The 11,153-nt window shown below is 27.7% G+C and overlaps 1 pseudogene; it reads right to left on the bottom strand.

Annotated features, from left to right (window-relative positions):
• Positions 1 to 278: 278 nt before the first annotated feature.
• Positions 279 to 5,908, bottom strand: LOC131061199 (alpha pinene synthase, chloroplastic-like; annotated as a pseudogene).
• Positions 5,909 to 11,153: the final 5,245 nt, after the last annotated feature.

The following is an 11,153-nucleotide window of genomic DNA, read 5'->3' as shown; positions in this document are numbered from 1 at the left end:
TAAATAGATTTATCATTAATAAAGCATCGCATTTTTAAAACATAAGTAATTATTAAATTATATCAATTTGAGTGAAAATTATGGAGTGACATTTAATTATAGTTGTAGGACAAGCGGTAATTATTTGTAGTCCCAAACAATAAAAATATTATGAAATTAAATTTAAAAAAATCACCCAAAGATATTTATATTTTGGAAAACCTTACAATTTGATATAAATTAAGAAAGAAAATATGGTGACTTTTATTCTATAAAATAATAAGTTATGATAAGTTACTTATTTTCAATATATATAATATTGATGAAGGTAGGAGACTCTATTACATGATGATATTCCACTTATAAATACATGAACCAATTCAAAAGTCATATTGGTATTGGTTCAATCGTAATTTTGCTAATAAGATTCTTTGTCTCAATGCTAGAGACACTAAATCCATCTCTTTCTTTGTACAAAAGTTGAAGACCTTTTGATAAATGATATGCATTATCTTTGCTAACTAATGGAACATTATCTGGTTTCAAATATTCCCAATTCAATTCTTTAAGTCTTTCATCAATTAAAGAATTGAGATAGTTTAGTGCATCTCCCTCATTGGATCCAGGGTGGTCTATCATGTAACATGTTATACATGATACCACTTATCCATGATCCGCCTCAGCCTTCACAACAACCATTATTTTTTTGTGGGATGTAAATTATGGCTAACCAAAATCTATTTTAATTGATCATATACAAAGAAACATGAGGCTATGAATGTTACATTTTTCAAATATATAACATACCTTAAAATTCCTTGTGTCACCTCTTAATCTGAGGGTTAAGCATAATAACTCATCAAACCTTGATGGATAATCAATTTCTTTGAGAATTTCATCAGAAAGAGGTGCTTCTAAAGTTAATACGAGTTGCAAGGTCACAACACGGGACCCAACACTCATTTTTCCATTCTCTAAATATTCCTCTAGAGATGGTGTATAACCCATAGCAAGCCACTCTGCTTCTTTCATGTAGGCATCTATATAAACTTCCCACTACATTCAAAAAATATTCCAAGTTAATATTAATATTTTATGATAACAAAATTAACAAGAAAAAACAACCAAATCAACCTGGAAAATAGATATTAAGTCAAATAACCATATAAATCTTTAAAAATACAATTCAAATTGCTTTAAATTGTTGAGTAAAACTAGTATATTATTATTAAGTTGACCATATTAAGTATGTATAATATAATATCTAATTTAATGGAGAAATGGAAATGGATACAATATTTAAGTTTTCAACATTGTATTCATATTGGTATTGCAAGTAAAACTAATATATTAAAGTGAAATTAAAAAACAAAAAGAAATATTTAATATACCTCCACCTTGTATACTAGGTCTCCTATAGAGAAAAAAAAATAACCTAAAATTTACTCTTTTTAATAAAATAATTATAATCTATCTACATTTTTTCAGTTAAAGAGATGAATAGAAAATTATATATATGTAGTGAGAGGGAGAGAAAAAATAATTTTAATAGTTGTGTGGCAATATTGGCCATAAAATTTCAACATTATATCTAGGAATTATAGCTAATCCTTATAGGGTGCTTAGTATTTTCTCCCATGTCTTTTATAACTATGATATGCGATAGGTATAAAATTCTACTTTTAAAATAGGCTTGCATATTTCTTTTTTTTTAATTTAAATTTTTTCCCACTATTTATCATCATTTTAGGAATGTTTACTTTACCTCGGACTTCTAATTCATATAAAATATGATGAATAATTATTTTATCATCTTAAACTTTCTATCTTTTTGAATATTGGAGTCATTTAAACATTGCATTGGGATTTTCCAATTTCTAAAATGTTTCAAAGTGGACAAATAATTTTTCCCTTCATTTAATATTTCATATTCCATTGTTATTTTGTGAGATACAATCTCATGGCCTATTTACAATATTAAAATTAAAAATTTCTCCAAATAGTGTACTCAAATTTATCTTGCTAAAAATTATGTTATTTTAAATAGAAATGCTATAGATTTTTTTCGCATTCTAGATCTATGTTTTTACCTATGTTTATTTTAGATGTAGAAATAGATATTTAACTTGACACTAAAATTGCTATGTGCTTCTACTACCTCATCAAGAACCTATGGAGTGTTCTTTGTACTATCATCATTATTCTACTCAAAACATCTTTTTATTATCTTCCCAGTAATGGAATCACCTATCTAATTGGAGCTACTTCCTGATGCCTCTTTAATGAACAAACTATGCTTATTTCTTATGGAGGGGAATTAAGGTACGCATAGATCATTGTCATGGTTTCTTTTGTACATATATTATCTAGTTAGGGAAGAGTGTTGCCACTTACACAAAAAACATTAGAATGGATAGGAGGTCTATAATTATCTTTTTGCTAAATTTACATTTGGATAGGTTTTCAATAGGAGAATCCCTCCCTCATCCTATCATATCATCCTATCTTACTGATAGAATGTGTTTTGTGTTTCTTATTTTGGTTGGGTTCCTTTAGTTACATCTTTTAATTTCAAACATTTTAATATTCATGAATACCTACCGATTTCTTTTCATTCTGATATTTCTATTATATATTAAAAAAATGAAAAATTAATGAGACCCAAAGAATGTCATTTTTATAAAAGAGATATTGTAACTACTAAAAGGGTATATAGGGAAAATACTTTGTAAATTAAGCAGAATTTTTTGACATACTAAATAATAAAATTAAAGGTAACTCTATTTTTGGTAATAAGTAAATAGACCATCTAAGTGAATATTAGTTACAATAAATTTTTACAAACTTTATATAAATAAATAGATTTTAGGTCAATATAGATTCCTATTTTTTATAATAATTAATAAATATAAGAAACGATAGTAAAACTACACTCTTTAAATACAAGGAAACAAAAATAGATCAATAAATTACTGGAATTGAGAAGAAAAATATTTTAAATATAGCTTATTTTGTATGTTATTCCCTTTTCAATTTAAAATCATATATGCAATTCATTTCACTTTTTCGTAAGGGTTCATATTTTTAAAAGTATTATATATTGGATGTAAATAGTAATGCTATGGGTCAACATTTTAAAAATTAAGTAAAATAAATATATATCTATTAAATTATTAAAATGAATTCAAACTTATAAATCCATACAGCTTTGCGTGCATAGTCAAGTGTGTCTCTGCTTTGATTTTGCCTTGATTTTTCTTGGCCTCTTCAGCCATGTCCCTTAGAGCTTCATCAAAATCCTTGAATGCCACTTTCATAAATTCAGGAAGTCCCTTGTGGCTGATAAATCCCACCTTGCATAAAACACAATATAATTTATTACTATGTTTTCAATATATAAATGAATATTCATTAAATTAATTTCTCACTATACATTAATTTCTATAGAAATGTGTTGGAGTGAGCACACTTAAGAAAATGAAAAATTAAATGCATTTACATTTTCCCATCCTTAACCAAAATAAATAGTAGAAAAAATGAAAAGTAATGTACCTAGATAAATAACTAGCTTGTTTAGGCCAATCCTTTGTATCACCCTACTTGACCAATAATAATAAATAAATACCTTTTAATGGCTTTTGTGAATATTTTGAGCTCATCCAAAGTTCCATATGTATCATAAATATCATCCAAATATGTGACAAGTGCAAACAACTTTGCAAACCCAATTCTAAAAGTAGAATATTTGGGCTCAATATACCCTCCAGCTGCCCAAAGATAATATTCCACATGACAATGGCGAGAAAACTCTAGTTTAGACAACCCAAACTCTCTCCACCATCTAAATTGTACACATAATGCTTGATAAACTTTATTTTCTAGATATTCAACTACAAATGAAATTATAAAAAAATTTAAACATCAAATTATACATAATATATTATGAATTTCTCACCTTGAGAGAATCTGAAGCTCTTTTTATTGCACTGATTGAATCATATTAAAGTCCAACTTTGCCAATTCTAATAGTTTTTTATAGAAAGTACTACAAGAATTAAAACATTAGGATTTGAAATTATCATAGGGATCATAAAAATATTTTATAAATGTTAAAATTAAAATATTCACTTTTTTTTCTATAAAAAACTTATAAAATATTCAATGCTAAATTTTGAATTATCATCCAAAGTTTTAAACAAGGAATAGATAGAGATGATATAAGGTATTGAAATTACTTGTTGATGGTCTTGGAAGCCCATGAACTATCTTCTCCATATATGTCAAGATAGGTCCTTGTTTCCAACCTAGGTACATTGGTGTGCCAACCATACTCTAAATTGAATTTTATCTATTAGATCACATATATTAGAATTTCATTTTAGAAATGAATTCATAGACTTAACATGGAAAACTTTAAATAAGTATATATACCTCTCTTGAAAGATTTAAATTATTTATCTTTGGTAGAGCTTGTTTCAAATATTTAGTAGAAAAGGATTTTGCATCATCCATAGCTTTCTCTTGAGGAAATGCAATGAGTGAAGCACGAAATAAATTTAGAATGCTTTTAATCTCCTCCTCATTTGACTCGCTATTCAAATGCATCAAGTTCTCATCTTTAGGTATGAATTGTTGTAACATGTCTGGATTGGTAAAAGTTAGAAGCAATATAAAATTTTGCAAATAGACTAAAGGAAATTTTAATAGCAAGATTTACTGCATTTAAAGAAAAGAAGAAACCCAAATTATAAATTTAAAAAGAATATTATAATCTAAAAATAACTATGAAGATGCTCAAATTTTGAACTACATTAGAAATAAAACACTATTTAATAGTCACCAATTTAATTCTAATGGTAAACCCCTTTATTATTTCTAAGAAATTTTATTGAACTAAACATTAATTTTGAAATAAACTCAAGAGAATTTGAGTCTCCTATATTAATTATTTTTTTTCAAATATCTAATATCAATTTTAATCTATTTAATTACTAAATTTTTGTTTTACTTAAATATAATTGATAAATTATAATATATTTAGCATTAATATTCTTTAAAAAGATCTTAAACTAACAATTTTATTTTTAAAGTTTTTAAAAACTACATCTATATAAATTATGATATAATATTATATTTTAGATCAGATCAATCCAAAATCAAATACATAAAAAACAATAATCTTTTTAAACAATCAAAATTTTATACGTGACAAAAAATGTATTTATTGTTTTTACAATAAAAATTTACATTTATTTTTATTTGAAAAAATTTTATGTTGAAAAATTTAAATAATCTCAAACACTATATAGATAAAAAATTTATATTCTTTTAACATAAATAATGTAAAAATTATACAACTCAGTAAGATATGTTCTCTTAAGATGTAGATAATAAAATTTTGAATCTAAAACAATATATCTGATTTTATAATAGAATATATAAATTTAAGTAACCCTTCTATGATGTTTGTTCCCTTAAGATGTAAAAAATAAATTTTTTAATCTAAAACAATATAACTGATTCTATAATAGAACACATAAATTCCATTAACCCTTCTAAGAAGTCTTAAATTTGAAATTTTATGGACAATATCATTCCTGCAAAATAATAGTCTAAATAATCATTCTATAATAGAACACATAAAGTCCACGGACCCTTCTATGATGTCTTAAATTTAAAATTTTATGAACAATGCCAAAACTACAGAACAATGGTCTAAATAAGGTTCTAAATATTTTCTACAAATTCTAGATAAGTTCTGAACTTAAATGAAAAATAAACCTAAGGAGATGCCATATCTGTGTAGGCCAAGAATTTTAAAACCCAAGGTTGTGGTGTTTCGATCTACATGAGTACTCTCTCTTCCATATCCAATGCCTTTGTCACTCCAATATCTTCTATTTAAATCATTGTTAGGAATGATAATCATGTAAATGAACATAATTTCAAATTACATAATATATTCTTAGCTCTGATTTATTTTTATGGTCCATATTAAATTGTATTAGTCTTAAGTTTTGACTTGTGTATTATACACATATGATAAAATAACTCCTTCAATAAAGACAAATCCAATGTTTGTGACACTTAAATGTATGAAAAATAAAAAATCATTTTATTATTATTTTTAATTTGTATTATTATTACAAGATTAATATATAGAAACAAAAAAAAAATTTACAATATTTTTGTCTTTAGGCATACTTCACTTATATTCCTTTAAATATACATATGATAGTTTAAGTAGTTCATCTGAAATCACCCTAACCCATTTATTAATATAATATCAAATAAATCATCTAAACAAATCAAAATTTAACATGTTTTCAAATATTGTATATTTAAGAATAGTTATAAACAACTACTTTGCATTTTTGTAAGAATCCTGACTGTTTTCTTGAAAACTCGAGTTACAACAGAACATAGTGCAAACAAAGATAATAACATTCATCTTGAAGCTTAAAAACAAATAAACCTATTTTGTCTTCAATATAACACTTGACTTATTCAATCAATCTACTTAGTATTCAGTCCTTGCATCATTTAGGATTGTATCTAGTAGATTCAACCCCTATTTTGAATGTAAAGTTTCTCCGAGTGAAAATTGAGCTTAGAGATTTTCCCCTTTCAATTGGTGAATTTTCTAAGCTCCCAAATTTTCCAATTTACATTTTGGTGAACCCGATTCCTTACACCATTAATTATAATTATTTATTTTTAGATATGAGTGTATGAAACTTAAAATTCCAATTTTCATTTACAAGTTTGATTTCCTTGTAAATTTTGAAAATTTAGAGATTAATTTCACTAAAACCCTAATTTTTAAATTCAAAATTGAGCTTGTGATTTGTATAAATTAGATTAACTATTTCAGATCTGAGCATTCATTCCATTTGAAAATTCATTTTTTCATCTACAAGTCAAGTTTTACATTTAATTTTTAAAATTAAGTGGTTGATTTCAAAAACCCTAATTTTTTAATTTTTTAAATTGAGCTTGTGGGTTGTTTTAATTTTGAATTTCCCTCTTCAAATTTGGTTGCTAATTTAAAATTCAAATTCAAAATTGCAACCTTGGATGAAATTTCAATTTTAAAATTAGGTGGTTAATTCCTAAATTAATCGTGTACATTTTCCAATTCCAAATCCCAATCTTAGATTTTTTTTCAAATTTAAATTTTAAATTAAGTGGTTCTTTCTACAAGGTCCTAAATTTAAATTTAATTCTCTTGTGGACAATTTCAGATTCAAATTTTAAATTAAGAGGTTAATTAAAAGAGCCCTAATTTTTAAAATTAAATTAATTCTTTCAATTCTCAAATTTCAATATTTCAAATTTTAAATTTAAGAGGTTATTTAACAAAGCCCTAATTTTAAAATTAATTTTTTTATTGGATAAAATCAAATCTGTAGTACCCCTACTCGCTTGGACTCATATTTTATTCTTGATTGTTTTCAATGGATACATTACCATGTTTTGTTATTCAGATTTATATGACATTATTTCATGCTTTATCTGGATATGAGATTCATAATTTATTTGCAGTATTTCAATACTTGTGATTTATGGCATTTTATGGATTATTGCTATGTATTGACACTTTACTTTATCTCTACAATGTGGAATTATATGTTGTGTGTCTGCAATTGTATTGGATGCAAGGGGACAATTTTCCTCCACTCATTTCGGTTAGACAAGGAACGTCACGATTCTCCTTCATCGATGTGTATGCCATGTTTTCTATATTGTATATATGCATGTGTGGTTCAGTGATGCAGGATATTGCAGGTACAAGTAACGGGTAGGTACGAAGTATCGTCTCCACCTGGCTTCATAGGTCTGAGTGTGCCTTATATTTTCTGATGAAAGTGGAGGAGATAGTAGTTGACCCTATTTTATTCAGTTACACTCATGTGAGTTTCATCAGCTGGTCATCCTGTCAGTTTGTTGGACCTTCGTATTTTGTTGTTTGATCTATTATGAGTATTTGCTTGAGGTTTTCTCAGTTTGTGTGTTTAGTGGTTTTAATTAATTACCTCAATTTATGAATTTATCTCATTATTGGTATGTTTGGTTTTCAGAATTATACTATAGTTCTACGTATTCTAAATGTTAGGAATCAATTATAAACATATATATATATATATTCGAAGGTGAATATATTTTATGACTAATTATATTGATTATTTTAATGTGATTTATGATAAGTTGAAATATTTGAATTCTATGACCTAGCATATAGAATGATTAATCGTTTGTTATATAGATGTAAGTTAAATGGTAGACAACTTGATTTAACGATCACACATATTCGTATATATATATATACATATATATATATATATATGTATATACATATATATATATATATATATATACATATATATATATATATATATATATATATATATATATATATATTTTGAGGTGAAGTTGTAAATTTAATTAATACGATTATTGTCTTATTCTATAAAAATGATTATTCATAAAACATATTTATAAATATTAGCATATACTTAAATTATGATTATATATTTTAAACTTTAAATGTCTAAGTTTAATATTACTTTTCAAAAGATGATATAGTTTCATGTTAAAAATATATATATCTTAACAAAAGCTGGTGGATTTAGTGCTAGGAGATAGCGACTATGTCTCATGGCAAGTTGGCTGGCCGATTAGACTCAAGTTGACTAATACATGTGGCCAAGCTAAACAAACAAAAACTATCTATTAACTCCAACCTAAGGACAGTGATTTTGTCCCAAATTAGCTAGGAGTCGATAGGTGGCTAACACCTAGACATAGACCAATGATTAATGTAGAAAAGTAGAGGTTTTAACATGGAGATCATGCCATGCAAAGGCTATCAATTAAACGTAGACCATTAGTTAGCATCAACGTGCAAGCAATGGCTTAGAACTGGCAGTTTAAACAAGGAACTCAGGAAAGAAAAACACTTAAGTGTTTGTGATTATATTTCACTTTGCCAACCTCCCCATGGAGAGATTACCTTGCCATAGTATCCACGGTGACTAAAGAGAATAAGTTCACTGCAGTTAACTCTTCATTCCACGTATAAATGGAATCGACTAGCATATCCACGTTAGAATTAGATCTCGATCAGTGGTTAAAACAACAGTAAGTAATATGTTAACAGGCACGTGATGCCATAAATCTAGGATAGTCAGTGATAGGAAACTATTGTGTAGAGATAGTCATGCACGATAAACAATAGGATATGCATCAAAAGATTCCATCTCTGATAGATGTGGAGGTGTGAGAAAAATTTAAACATACACTCAAGTAGAAGACTCCAAATAACTAAAAATCACCAAGCCTCTCAATAAGGAGAGATCATAGGGAAAACTAGGATAAATAGAGATGGGAGATAGAAAGAGAGGACACATTCACAAGGAAGAAGAGATGATAGACTCATGAAGAAAAGAAGAGAATAGAAGAGGGATTAGAGAAGATACTTTTATAGTATCGAAGAGAGAGAGAAGAGAATTGTTTTTTTGATAATAGAGTGGTAGGATAGATTTGAGATAGATTTGCAAGCAAGGCATAGTTCTATTTGGCGGAAGAGCATCAAAAGTCTTACAAACCAGTCCAAGCTTACAAGAGGTCGGATTTCTTTTGATTATGGTTATTATTTGGAATAAGAAAGTATGAAATTAGAAGTTTTAGAAATAGAGTACGATTATTTATATGTGTTGCATATGTTGTTATTTATTGGAAATGCATTATAAATCATTTAAAATAGATGAAAGGAAATCATAGAGATATAGATGTTAATTAATTGCTATAGTAGTGCAATTTGTCTAAATGATTAGTTTTTATTCCAATTAAGAACGTGTTTGCATACCTTTTTGTTTATATATGAAAGAAAATTCATGCATGTATAACACCTTCTTATGCATTGCATTGTAATTTTATTAGGATCTTGTGTAAATGGTGTTTGTAGTCAAGTTTATATTCCGTTAGAATTCTGGTTGAGTTGTCATTGTGTCCTATGTTATTATATCTCCTTGGTCAATTGTTTTTGTATAACCTTATTGATGTGAGCCATTGTGTGTTTTGTCTAAATGGTCAATCTTGGGTTAGTGATTATGTATCCTTCACTTGTAGTTTGTTAGGATTAGGTATGGCTGTCTGTTTTGCCATAGAGTTCTTGTAGAGAGACCTTTCCTGTAGTGTCCTATCAGAGAGAGTGGCTTTCGAGTGGGGGGCGTGCCCAAAGTGGATGATAGGATAACCCGTCGAAAGTCAATTAAAAAGTGATAACCTCATAATTGATTTGGGATGGGTGAGATAAATATTAATTAAGATAATGTACCTCGTGCATAGGTAAGTGCTAGTACAGGGCTCATAATGTAATGAGTAGGCCTGGAATGGCAAACTTACCACCTTGTCTTCACAAAATGATTGGTAGGGTTCGCATGAGACTTAGTTTGAATCGGAGGTTCGAGAGAGGTTACCAGGATAGCCCAGAATGGGGGCTGGGACCTATGGAGGCTTTACCATGGTATCCATCTTAAGCTATGTGATGACACTCTCTCCTTAGAGTCACTAGTGTTTGTGAGTTGAGTCAGATGGATGTTTGCAAAGTCTTGTAGTTCTTTCATACCTCTCTTTCTTTTCTTACTTGAGGGTTTTCTACTATCTCCTAGCATGATGGGGTGGTTCCATTTCGGAATCACATGGTCATGTTGTAATGCCACTTCTCATCGGATGTTCTAGAATGTAACTTTAGGCGAGGAAGGGCTTCGCTGGTGTTTCTGGAATCATGGTTCATGTACCAACTCATGTTCATGAGCATAGTTCAGTTGAGACCTTGTGGTCATTGTATCAAACTTTTATGTAACCTTGATATTATAACTTTGTAATCTGTGGTATTGTTGGAAACCATGTATTTATGGATATTGTAAAAGGGAATGCATTTGAGTACTTTAATTCTTTCATTATAGAATTTAGATGTATGTGTAGATTTTATCTTAAGCATTCAATTTTCCTAATTAGATGAACAATTGGATTAATCATGGTGTTAATATAGTCTATGAATTAATCTTCATTGGTAACCCTTAGGAAATCATACGTTAAACTTCGGTTGTGTCATTAAACATGCTATTCATATGATTATGCACTTAATCTTTAAAAAAAATTTATTACGC

This window comes from Cryptomeria japonica, chromosome 7 (genome assembly GCF_030272615.1).
Source record: "Cryptomeria japonica chromosome 7, Sugi_1.0, whole genome shotgun sequence".
In the NCBI taxonomy this organism is placed as follows: domain Eukaryota; kingdom Viridiplantae; phylum Streptophyta; class Pinopsida; order Cupressales; family Cupressaceae; genus Cryptomeria; species Cryptomeria japonica.
This window is presented reverse-complemented; position numbering and strand designations above follow the sequence as displayed.